The following is a 12478-nucleotide window of genomic DNA, read 5'->3' as shown; positions in this document are numbered from 1 at the left end:
AAATTGTATTTCAGGAATCAGTTTTCTCCTTCCACTTGTGGGCTTCCAGGGATTGAACTCGGGCACCTTTCCCCACTGAGCCATCTCACCAGCCTCCGCGTACTTGGTTTTGATGTTGTTTTATTGTTGTTGTTTGTTTTCTTTTAAGATCTCACTGTAATAGTCCAGGCAGGCCTGGAAGTCTCTAGGTAGGCCATGCTGGCCTTGAACTCCCAACCCTCCTGTTTCAGCCTCTTAAGTGCTGTGATCATGGTCCCATCACACCTGGCTTGTAATTACTTCTTTTTGTTGTTGTTCACAGGCGTTAAACCCAGCGCCTTGCATGTGGTTGGCCACGCACTTTACCTCCGAGCTGCATCCCTCGCCACAGAAAGTGACTTTGGTTTTCCTTCAGTTATCTGAGCAGCGCTTTGGAGGTTTCATCCAAACTGGATTCCCAGTCGAGGCTTTGGTGTCTTCCAGGTTTTCCATTCAGGAGACATCACAGGCTCTTTTCAAGACATCCTTGGCCTACGCACACTCCGTTCAGTACGGTACATGTGCCATTCCAGAGAGAGATCCATAGCTGTATCCCTGCGCACAAATGGCCTCCCTGGGTCAGCCCTCTGACATCACAGGGGAGGGCAACTTAGTGAGACCACTTACTAAATAACTAGATAAGGTCACTTCTAATTCTTAAATTCTATGATTTGAAATATTGTTTCTATGGGACAATGCTTTATGTGTTACACCCAGCTGAGTTTTAATCTCCTAACTCTGTGGAGAGATCTGAGGCTAGCTGCCTAGAGTCACTGACTATGCAGATAGGTGTAAAACAGCTTGATGTGTATAAGGAGCAGCGATAAAAGTCACGGCTGTTTGAGCCTTACTGTGTTTCACATGCTGTCTGTCTTAAGAGCCTCCACGCGGGCACTCGTCTTCTGCCTCACAGTGGTCCTTTGAGGTATCCCTTATTATCTCTACTCCGCAGATGAGGAGCCTGAGGCACGCAGAAACGAGACACAGCCCATCTGGCCCCCAACCTTGTGGCCTGTCTTTGTGCCTGGTGCCTCCCAACCCGGTGCTAGGGAGCGTTCCTCTGTCTGCTTTATCTTTCAGTCCTTCCACAAAGCAGGTGAAAAGTCAGTCTTAAAAACTATGCATTGTTAAACATTATCATTCCCTTCACAACATCTAAGACATCGATTCCTTCTGGTCTAGTCAAATCCTGGGAGGGATGATCTGCTTCTCAGTGGTGACGAGGGGCAGTAGGCATGATCCCACTGGCTGGGGGAAAGATGAAGGCAGGAAGAGCTCTCTACAGAGTAACACTGTGGAGCACAGTTGCAAGACGTAATTATACTGAACTCTCTCTAAGAAGAGGAGACAGCAGGCCTGTCTTTTAAATAGATTTCATTACAGCATTCACCTAAATTTCACTTGAGACCTGAGCTGGGATATTCATTCGCTCATCATCTGGGAGACCCTCAGGACCCTCTCCCACATCGGTTTCTCTGCGAGGCCGAGAGATCCCATAATTGGAAACACGGTCCTGGCCTTCAAGCTGCTTTGTGATGTTTGAATAGCTCAAATGCCAAAATGCCTATTTAAATTACCTCAATTTCAACAGAGTTCCCTTAGTAGTAGCATGGATACTTGAAGAGAAATCCCCGTCGTGTACCGACTTGGCAAGTGAAGTTCCTGATGGTAGAGAGACTTGCTCAGTGTGTACTGGTTTGCTAATGTGGAAACCAGGGCCTTGTACCGTTGCTTGACAAAGTGCCTGTTTACCGAAGGTTGATTCTGTTTCGTCCTTTATAACCCCGTGGACTTGAAGATTGGCTTTACATGAACTAAGTAAGACAAAATGCTGGATAAATGGCTGGACTTGAAGAGGCCCCCTAGCCTGTGATGGATATTTCCTGGGTTTCCTGCTGAGTAGAGAGAGACACAGACTTTGGGCTTCTCAGCCAGGCCCCAGATGGCAACACAGAAATCTGACATGTTAAGGTGGTATCTGAGGAGAAGAGTCATAAGCTTGGAAACTGAAGATTGCCAGAGCCTCCTCCTGATGGATCAGGGTTGAGCTTGGTGGTAGGCTCCTGAGGCAGCTGTCCCTTGAGCTTCATCTGTCTCCCTGGAGTGGGAAGAAGGTGTAGGAATGAGACCCAGTGACCTGGGCAAGAAGTAGGTTTAGTTTCTTCAGATATTGACAGATCTGCCTGGTGTGGTTAAAGATGGAGCACGTTACAAGATGATCTTAGCGTTTAGGTGGGTGTGACAGACCTCGGTTTTAGAAAGCACATTCCGCATGAGATAATGCCGCCATATCTTGCAAGGTTGTGTGACTTGAATAGGTGGATGGAAGGCCAGCCAAGGTTGTCTGTCTCGCTGTCCCATTGAAACTTACTTGGTGGAAAACATTTCTAAGTCCCATGCCTGGTCTCAGTCTTGACAAGTTAATGTGCAAGATCCTTAAACTTTCTGTATCGTATAAGAGTCAACGTCTCCATGTTCGCTATGTTAGTAGCTGTCCCCTTCTTCCCAAGGTGGCCTGAAGCTGTGTCTGGATGCTTCTCGGAAGCTGTTGCTTCTAGCTTGTGCTTATGGCCTGGGGAAGAGTAGGACTGAGCACAGGTTTGTCTCAGGGCAGCTGTCTTTAAGTTGTGGGCATCTAAAGAGGATTCTTGGTCTTGTAGAACCCTTTGGGCTCTACTAGGCTCTTCAGGAACACACTTGCAACTGTGTCTAGAAACCTCTTGCTTCCAGCTCACTGATGTTGCTAATCACTCTTTTCGCCCTCTTTGTTAAGTCCCATCTCAGTCTCTAATAACTTCTTGTATGGGTTCCATTACTGTTCTGATGGCCTTTGGCATTCAGAACCTAGTAGAGCCCGCATATACAGGTCAGCGAATGAACTGGAGAAAGTATACATTGTTTGTTCTACATACTGCCCGAGGGCAGCTGATCCTTGCCAAGTCTAGGGTGGCTGAGCTGTGTGCAGTTGAGTCGAGGGGGTTGTCCAGGAACATCCAAACAGGCCACCACTTCTGGCCCTTCAGATGTCGTAGGTAGAAATGATGAACAAGATCATTGTGTTGTGTCTGCTCCATGGTCCTGTAGAGGAGCTTGCTAGGCCAGAAGGGAGAGCGGGGGCAGGAATCTCCACCCATAGTCCTTTGTTAAGATCACTGTGCTTCACTAAGACCACTTGTATCTCTACTCAGCAGAAAAACACACATGTGCGCACACACACATGTGCACACACACACACACACACTTTGTTGGAGATAAGCAGGGCAGCACAACCACCCATTTTATAGATGACTTCAAGGAGATGGTGGGTTTGAGAGAACAAAATGTTACTCACAAGTATGGTCCAGAACTCAGTTCTCTCTCTCTCTCTCTCTCTCTCTCTCTCTCTCTCTCTCTCTCTTATGGTCCTGTCTCTCCTGCTAACCTTCTTACCCAGTTGTCCTCTGAACTCAACTCGTAGCAAGACTCTGGCCTAGCTCCCTGTGCCACAGTGTACTGAGGGGTGATGGTCCAGGTTCCCAGCCAGAAGCTGCCTTCATGATGCGAAAAATAAGAGACTCTGTTCAGACCAGGAATTACTATATGTACTCATGGCAAACTCCAGTGATTGCCACGTCTCTCCTCCAGAACCCTTCCTTCTTGCGGCCAACCGACATACTTGGGGATTCGTGGGTTCTCGGTGCCTTCTACCTAGAAGTAGAGGCTGGGTTCTCAAGGTAGGAGGTGCCCTTGAGCTCTACATGGCTCTTGTCTTACTCCTCAGTCCTTCTGTGCCTCCTCAGAAGACTTCCCCATCCTTGGCCATGAGTCTTCCTTTAGTGAGTTTTACTCCTTCTAAAGCCACTAGAAAGGTCCACATTCCTCAAGGTCACAGCCCAGGTGGACTCCCTCAGGAGGAGGTAGTCGGGTTGCCTCCCGGCTCTAGTTCTTGCTTGTGCCGTGCCCTTTTCTGGATAAAACCCCATCCAGTGCAGCTGTTGAGACCTATTGCTTAGTTGCTGTCTATTGACTGTGAAGTAATGGACCGCCCATTCCTCAGGGTGGTTACTGCCGGCGCGTCATTTTGAAGTGCACACGGTACCTCAGCAGCAGCGTGTTACATGCTAGCTCTGCAGAAAACACTTTTATTTATACAAATAATGCCTTGTATTTGAAATGTGCTTCAGAGTTAGCACAGCACTTCATTTTATTATCTAACAGGGCTCTCATAAGAAAATGCAAGTAAGGAGCCAATTTGAGGAGAGAGACAAAAATATGATCCTTCCTGTCACTTTTGTATAAATTATAATATAGTATAACTGTTTTTAAAAGAAAAAACAGCATGTACTTTAGTTACAAAAATTAAAAGTAGATGGCAAAGCTGTATTGTTTACACATCTTTGAGACTTCATACCAAAATCTGAAGAGCAGAAAAGGAGCTGAAAAATTTTGTCCCAGCTGTATACAATAAGAAGTCATAATAGTTTAAGTAGGAACCCCTCTACTGTATGAAAGAAAATATGTTTTAAATGACTCATGGCAAAGAAATGGATTGTTTAAGCTGGAGTTCACTTTGCATATAGACCATTAATTTATTTTTATTCAAATGATGTTCACAGAACATAAAATCAACTGTTTTATGGTGAAAACTGGAGGCACACGTCACCTCTGTCTAGCTCCAAGACATTTTACCACTCCAGAATATAACCCAGAATGCCCCGGCTACAACCCCTTGAGCCCTGGGCAGCTGTTCAGCTGCTTTTTTGCTACTGTGGCTATTTCTTCCGCTGGGAATCCTCTAATGGACCCTTCTGTGTCTGGCTTCTTTCACTCAGCGTGTTTTCAAGCTTCATGTTCCTTGTAATAAGTATCAGTACTTTATTTCCTGTTCTGGCTGAATAACCAGTATTTTTAGCATGCAAACATTTAGGGGGGGTGCTGAAAACTCTGGCACCCACCCACACATAGACCCACTATATTGGTCCCTCCGTGGGCAATAACCTCCTCTCACAGCAAGAGTGAGATCTGAGCTGATCCTACAGTACCAGCGCTAAGGGAACATGCACAGTTAAGGCTGTAATTTGTTGCATATTTAAAACTCAGGAAGGAGGTGGGCAGCTCCATGCAAGGAGTACAGGTCATTGTTTATATAATACATACCTCCCGGGAAACAAAGAAATGTTCCATAAAGGATGTTAAGAAAATTAACAAAAATATTCTTGAGGCTTTTACATCCTGGGAGCCTGTGTTGACACAAGTCTTCCAGAGAGTGCTTGGAACACATACGTATTCATTGGTGCCCTGCAATAGCCCCGGTGCTGAGGCTGGGCTGGGCTGATTAAAGATCTCTCTCCAGCTTCTCTGAGTGGCTTCAAGTTGCCTCATGTAAAAATGGGAATAATGATACCTCCTTGTGTTCCCCCAATGAGACCCACATCCTAATTCCTGGGATCTGTAGATGCCTAGAACCTGTTGGCTTATTTGAGAGGAGAGTGTCACCAGGGTTTGCGAGAGGCAGTGCGGTTCTGAATTATCTAGATGGTCCCTCAGTTCATCCCAGAGAGCCGCCAAAGACAGGTAGAGAAGGTCATGATGTGAAGACGGAGACCAAGGGTGAACCTAAGCCATGGAAGACTGAGGCTGGCAGCAGTGGGAAGCTGGAACCAGGCCCAGATTCTCCCTTGGAACCTGAGAGAGAGAGAGAGAGAGAGAGAGAGAGAGAGAGAGAGAGAGAGAGAGAGAGAGAGAGAGAGAATATTAACATCTGTATTTCAGGCAGCCCTAGCGTTCAACAGTGTTATCTCACCAGCAGCCATTCTCAGCCATGGCACTGGTAATATTTGGTAATTCTTTTTATTTTCAAGACAGGGTTTCTCCGTAGCTTTTGGTTCTTGTCCTGGAACTAGCTCTTGTAGTCCAGGCTGGCCTTGAACTCACAGAGATCCTCACGCCTCTGCCTCCCGAGTGTTGGGATTAAAGGCTTGCACCACCACTGCCAGGCCCATTTGGTAATTCTTGACTGCGAAGTTGTCCCCTGCTTGTGGGATGTTGAGTAGCATTCCTGCCCCCTAGATGCCTAGTTCCTCTCCCCCATTGTGACAACCAAAAATGTCTTCCTGAATTGCCAGGATCACCTAGTGGATAAAAATTACTAATTACTCCTTTCTGAAAATCACTAGAGGCTTGACCCTCACTGCAGCTTTAAGAAGCTGTGTGGTTGTGGGAAGCCTAGGTAATCTCGCCGAACCTCAGTCTCATTATGAAAAGGCTATTCAAATGATGCACCATACTAAGGCCCCCAAGCTGTTCCCAGTAAAATGTAATACATGAAGATTAGTGATACGTGACTGCCCCATTAGTTTATCACACAGCATTCTGCGTAGTACCTATTATACAATTACCAGGCATTTGAAACCTTTTTCCAAAAGTCGTTTCTATTAACAACGATCAAATGTGGGGTGGGCGAGGCAAGGTGGCTCCGTGATGACAGGTGTTTGGTGTCAACCCTAATGACCCGAGGTCAACCCTCGGGACTCATATGGTAGAAGGAAAGTTGTCCTCTGATCTCCATGTGCACGCCCTGGCACGTGTTTCTCCTCTCCTCACCAAATGAATATATATGACAAAAATGAATAAAAAGATCAATACCTGTCTTGACATCACATATCCCTTCTTCATTGGTTTCTCCTCCTGTCTTGCAGCTAAGAACTGAGAAAACTTGGCTTGCTGCCTCTGGGTGGACTACCTGTCAGTCAGGCGACTTCCTTGAACTCGTAAGCTAATACCCTGGATAAACTGTAACAAGCCGACGGCATGTCTATTACTCCATAATTACAGCTTTCTTCACAGCGATGGAGCTGTTGAATTCGCTAAGGAACTGTGTCAGTGGCCCCATTCAAATCTGTGAAATATTTAACAGCAGTTAGCAGCTTTCAGTAAAGGTTAGAGAGTGTTGTGAATAGATACTGTCGCCTATGTTTATAAGGATGAGGAATGCATGCCTGCTGGGGACTAGGCCACTGTGCCTCTGTGTCCTGGGGACAGGGCCGCGAGTAAGACCAAGAGCCTCTGTTCTAGCCTGCAATAATGACAATATGTTCAATAACTCTGTGCAAGTTATAGCTTATTAGACGCTGATAAAAGTAAATAATTGCGTGTGAAGAGTTGGGAGAACTGAAGGGAACTCTGTGCCCCCGGTTTTTGGCAGGGTGGAAAGACCACCAAAGTTTTGTTTACCACATGGATAAACAAAAATAACTCGGGTCCTGCCGAGCCCAACGTTCAATGCCCTGAGCACCTCTGTCCAAATGCACTGCTGGTTGGAATACTTTCTGAGTATCCTGCCTGGGAATGCCTTCCAAACTTAACCCATGTGGCTCCCATTTATCACAGCCGCCGCGGGAATTCTTTCTAGCAATGTTTTGACTATCAATACTGGCACGCAGACTTAGGGAAGGTGTATCCCTAGCTGGTAAGAAGCCTGGTTCAGACCTCTGTCATTCTGGATCTCCTCTTAAAAAGAGGATGACTTAGGGGAAGTCGTTAAGCCTCTCTGAGCCTTGGTAGCCTTATTACCGTTAGTCTAAAGATTACAGTTTTAGAGGCAAGTAGACTTGTGTCAAGGGTATGATATACTCAGAAAATGTTGAGAGTAGGAATTTTGTGATTAACATAGAATACTGTTTCTAAGGTACCTTTATAATTAGTCATTACAATTATAATTTATTTGTGAAGCATACCTGTAATTATCCGTTTCAATAGGCAGTCACTTTTCAAATAAGCCCTCCCTAACAAGGGGCTCCACACAGCCAACCTAGGGCTGGCCTCTTGTGAGCTTGGGCCCGAAATAGTCTTTACATATTCTCTGTATATTTACACAAAGGTGGGTTGAAATGAGAGAGCAGAGGCAGTGGATAATTTGGGTCAAAAAGAATCCAGCTTGTAAAATATGCTGAGTTGAGTCTGTTCTTGTGGGTGGATCTGTGGATCAGCTCTCCCCGGTGCTATTTGGCTCTCCTCTTTGTGAGTAGAGACTTAGGCAGACACTTGTTGAAGGGGTCTGGACTACAATACCTGGTTGTATTACCTGAATGGACTGGGACATTCCTCAGTGAGCCAAGGCTTCATTGAGAAATAGCCAGAATCAAGGCCGATTCTCACAACCAAAGTGTCCTGCTGCCCTACAGGAAAGGGCTAGGGACTGGGAAATTGTGGCTTCACAGCAATGTGAATATTCTAAATGTTCTCTTTGAAATGTTTCCTCCTGGGCCTGGGAGCATAGCTCAGTTCTGGCATGCACAAGGCCCTCAGTAAGATCACCTTGCCATAATTTTTTTTTTTACACTACATTATGTAAATGTCTTCAGTGCCAGCACCCAAACCCATATTCTTGCCTCCCTGTAGATATTTAAAAATTGCTCAAGTTATAGTATCTGTTGTGGTTTTCTTTCTATTGCTGTGGTAAACGACATGGGAAAGCAACTTGGGGACGAGAGGGTTTATTTGGCTTGCATCTCCAGGTCACAATCTGTGTGAGGTAAGTTAAGCCATGAACTTGAAGCGGAAATCCAGAGCCGAAGCCATGAAGGAATACTGTTCTTGCTCCCTGCCTTCTTCTCAGTTAGGTCTCTTGCTCAGGGATTGTACAGCCCACAGCAGATAACATCAATTAGCAATCAAGCCAATGCCACACAGACATGCCAACTGGTCTATATGATCAGAGCAGTCCCCTAATTGAGACTCCTTAAAATAGACCTGAGCTGTGTCGAGTTGACAGCTAATGCTAACTAGGAGAATATCTTTTATATTTTATGTAGAATAAATCCATTGGAAGTTTATTTCAGTGTGTGTAACATTCTGTGTGTATAGACTCGTTCATGATGTCATGAAGCTGTATTGGTTACATAGATGTCAACTGTGAAGATTCAGGTTATTGGGAATACCTTTACCATGATGGATGCCCTAAAAACATCAGTTGAATTGAGTATCTGTTGTTTTCTAAGTAACTTTATAATGCAAAATATTATTGGCAATAGACCTGAACTGTATAATGTTGGAGCTGCTAGAGGTCGCTGTGCTCAGAGACAAGCTACCAAGTCCTGGGAGGGTCGCTTAGCCACTTAGAACAAGACCAGGACACTGCTTTTAAGCCAAACATGTATACAAATGTGTACTCTCGACCGTTTGCATAGTTTGAGTTTCTCAGAATTTGCTCTCTTTTCGTTTTCTTCCTTCAGTGAAAGCCATTTGATACTGCAGAGCATCGTACCTTTAGCGGCTATAAGATGTGTCATCCGTCTTTCCTTGACTGTGATCTCCAGTTTGTGTTTTAACTGATCCCCTGGACTTCTGCCCTCTGTGAATGGGAGAATAGCTCTTTCTCCACTTAAAGGGCCAAGACCCAGAGTAGATCTGCTTTTGAGCCCTTTGCTTCCACTTTCCAGTTTCCTGGTTACTGGGTGTGGTTCATTGTAAAGAGGGGTATTATTGCAGGTTCATCTTGTTTTGAGATGGGATAAAGGACTGGGGAAGAAGGGACAGTGCTGTGGACAGATGGGACAGGTCATATCTGGAATACAGACAGAGTTCTGTTGTATTTTAAGTTCTGTGTGCTGGAGTCTGACTTGTTCAAACTAGAAAGGTAGAAGAGGGTTTAAGAGCAGGGATCGTCAGGCATAGGACAAAGATGAGAGTGGCATTGTGTCCAAAACAAGCAAGATAGGTTTTTAATTTTCCCTTTGGTTTTGCTTTTTAGTGAAAATAGAGAAGGGTCAGGGTATCCAAGACTCTCTAAACATTAGCTCTAGTACCTGAGCTCACTGACTAAGGCGTGTGAGCCCCAAAGTAGTTAGTAGCGAATCCCATTTCCATTCTTAGGAAGTCTTCACCAAGGAAAATCTACTGTAAGTCTGCTTGTTTGTGATGAAAGGAATCCATATTCTTTCCATTGTGGAAAATATACAAAATATAAGTAATTAAAGAAGGCAACATTTTGGAATGCGTCCTTCAATCCTTTCTGTTTCTGTTTGTTTCCAAATTTTCTTTAGGATAGGAGCATGGAAGACATGCTGTTTTAAAATCTGCGGGTAAAGCATGTAAGATATTGTGAATATTTTTCTGCATCTAAGTAGGACTCAAAAGCATTTTTAATGGTTATTTCTTGGTGATTAGCATAATGAGATTACTGAGTAGCACCAGTGACTCAGAGAATCTGCAGATTCCGTTTCGTTTCGTCTGTTCGTAAGTCTTCCCCAGGAAAATCTGTTAAAAAAAATCTACTGTTTGAAATTTATAATTTTAATCATTAACTATCAGAAATATGCTTTTAATATCCAGGGTCATTTCCTTAGGACAGATTCCTGGAAATGCAATTACTAGATCAGCATGGTTGTCAGACATTAGGGTATTTGTGCACTGCTCAGTTTATCCCTGGGAAGACACTGACCCAGATTTAGACCAGGGATGGGGGCGTTCTGCTTCCAGCTTGCTTGAAAGTTGCATGTAATCACTTTTTTTTTTTCTCTATATAGCTGTAGATCAGGCTGGCCTCGAACTCAGAGATCCACCTACCTCTGCCTCCTGAGTGCTGGAATTAAGGCATGCACCACCACTCTGCAGCATGTTGAGCTTTTTAAATAATTGATTTTAAAAATATTTCTTGTAATATTTCTTGATTGTACATTCTCTGGTTTGGGCATATATGCAATTTGTGGACATTTACATGACTTTTTCTCAAATTGCTTTATCTTCCCTGTCTCTATGTCATTTGTCTATTCTTTATGTCTTTGTTTCTACTCTATGTCATTTGTCCACACTTTGTCATTTGGCTATACTGTATGTCATTTGTCTATACTTTGTCATTTGTCTATACTGTATGTCATTTGTCCATACTTTATGTCTATCCTTTCGAGACTGTTTTGCTCTTCAGATGAATCCACAGACATCTGTGTTAACTGTAATTATTAGTACTCTTTCTGTTTTTGTTTTTGTTACAGATAATTTCTTCAGCTTGTTTACCTTTTTTGATTTGTTTTTTTCTGAGATATTTATAATACTATGCTATCAGGTGTATTCTTTTTTCCCCATTAATCTGGGCTTTATTATGATTAGACGGGTCTCTTCATTCTATTACTTTGTAAAGATTACCTTAATTTTTGTGGTTTATTTTTTCATGGTGAAAGTTGAAAATTTGGAGGAAATGCTATTTCCTTTAAAAATTTACCTTTGCCCCTCCAAAAAAAGGGGAGGTATCCTTTAAGCCAGGCAGTGGTTCTTCTGCAAACCTTTAGTCTCAGCACTTAGGAGGCAGAGACAGAAAGATGTGAGTTCAAGGCCAGCCTGGTCTACAAAGCTAGTTCTGGGACTCCCAGGGCTATACAAAGAATCCCCGTCTCAAAAAACAAAACAAACAACAACAAAATTGCTATTGTGTAAGGCCAGAGACAGGATCTAACTTGATCATTTCAAAATAGATAGGCAGTCCACCATCATGATTCAAAAATCTTTCTTTTTACATCGGTTTGAAGTGCCCTGTTAATTGAGCACTGATTCCAGGCTTCTTTGTTTTTTCTTTGAGACAGGGTCTCATAGAGTCCAGGCTGAGTTTGTTGGAATCTGAGACAGGCCTTCAACTCCAGATCCTCCCACCTCCACCCCCAAGAGCTTGAGTCAGAGGCCTTTCTTCATGCTCAGTATTCCAGGTTATTGGGGTTTTTATTTTTTTTGATGGTTTCCCTCTTTATTCTCTATTCTTACATATTCTTTTCACATGTTTCCTATGTACTTTCCACTGTATGCTTTTTTCTACAGCTTATATACCCCAACGTAGTTTTCCAGGCAATATAGAAATTACAATGTGATCACATCCTGTTTTCCACAAAGCAGTCCAGGTTGTTTTTAAAGAATGGAACAGAATAGGTTTCAGTTCCTATTGCTGATAAAATAGTTTTAATGTAGGCCAAACTGTTGTATCAGGAGCGGCGGGGCTGCATCCCCGGCACCCGGCCGCCCACATGGCTAGCTCAGGCCACTTCCTGCCACCCGGCTAGCTTTACCCGAAATAATTACACGGAAACTGTATTCTTTTAAACACCGCTTGGCCCATTTCTATCTAGCCTCTTCTAGGCTAACTCTTGCACCTGGACTAGCCCATTTCTTATAATCTGTTTAGCCCACGAGCTGGCTTACCAAGAATGATCTTAACCTGCGACTGCCTGGAGTGGGAGAATCCTGGCGACTCCTGACTCAGCTTCTTTCTCCCAGCATTCTGTTCTGTTTACTCCACCCACCTAAGGGTGGGCCTATCAAATGGGCCTAGCAGTTTCTTTATTGCTTAATCAATGAAATCAACAGATTGATATATGACACTCCCACATCACCAAACCTGCTTGCTCATCTTTTCCCCAAAAATGTTCTTGAAGATTATTCTTCATTGGAGTCATTTTGTCAAATTATAAAGAAAACCTCTGATGCTATATTAGTAAAA

The 12478-nt window shown here is 43.9% G+C and overlaps 1 protein-coding gene across 2 annotated transcripts in view; it reads left to right on the top strand.

Annotated features, from left to right (window-relative positions):
- Positions 1–12478, top strand: part of Pip5k1b (phosphatidylinositol-4-phosphate 5-kinase type 1 beta) — a 250636-nt gene that overhangs the window by 33513 nt on the left and 204645 nt on the right. Inside the window, exon 2 of one of the 2 annotated variants that reach the window (XM_075973743.1) lies at positions 6696–6767. The exons of the other annotated variant lie outside the window; for it this stretch is intronic. The gene's annotated coding sequence lies outside the window, so the exon portion shown is untranslated. The remainder of the gene's footprint in view (positions 1–6695; positions 6768–12478) is intronic. 2 annotated transcript variants of the gene reach the window in all.

Source organism: Microtus pennsylvanicus, chromosome 5 (assembly GCF_037038515.1).
Source record: "Microtus pennsylvanicus isolate mMicPen1 chromosome 5, mMicPen1.hap1, whole genome shotgun sequence".
NCBI classification, from domain to species: Eukaryota; Metazoa; Chordata; class Mammalia; order Rodentia; family Cricetidae; genus Microtus; species Microtus pennsylvanicus.
The sequence above is the reverse complement of the archived record's forward strand: the minus strand, read 5'-3'. Positions and strand labels throughout refer to the sequence as shown.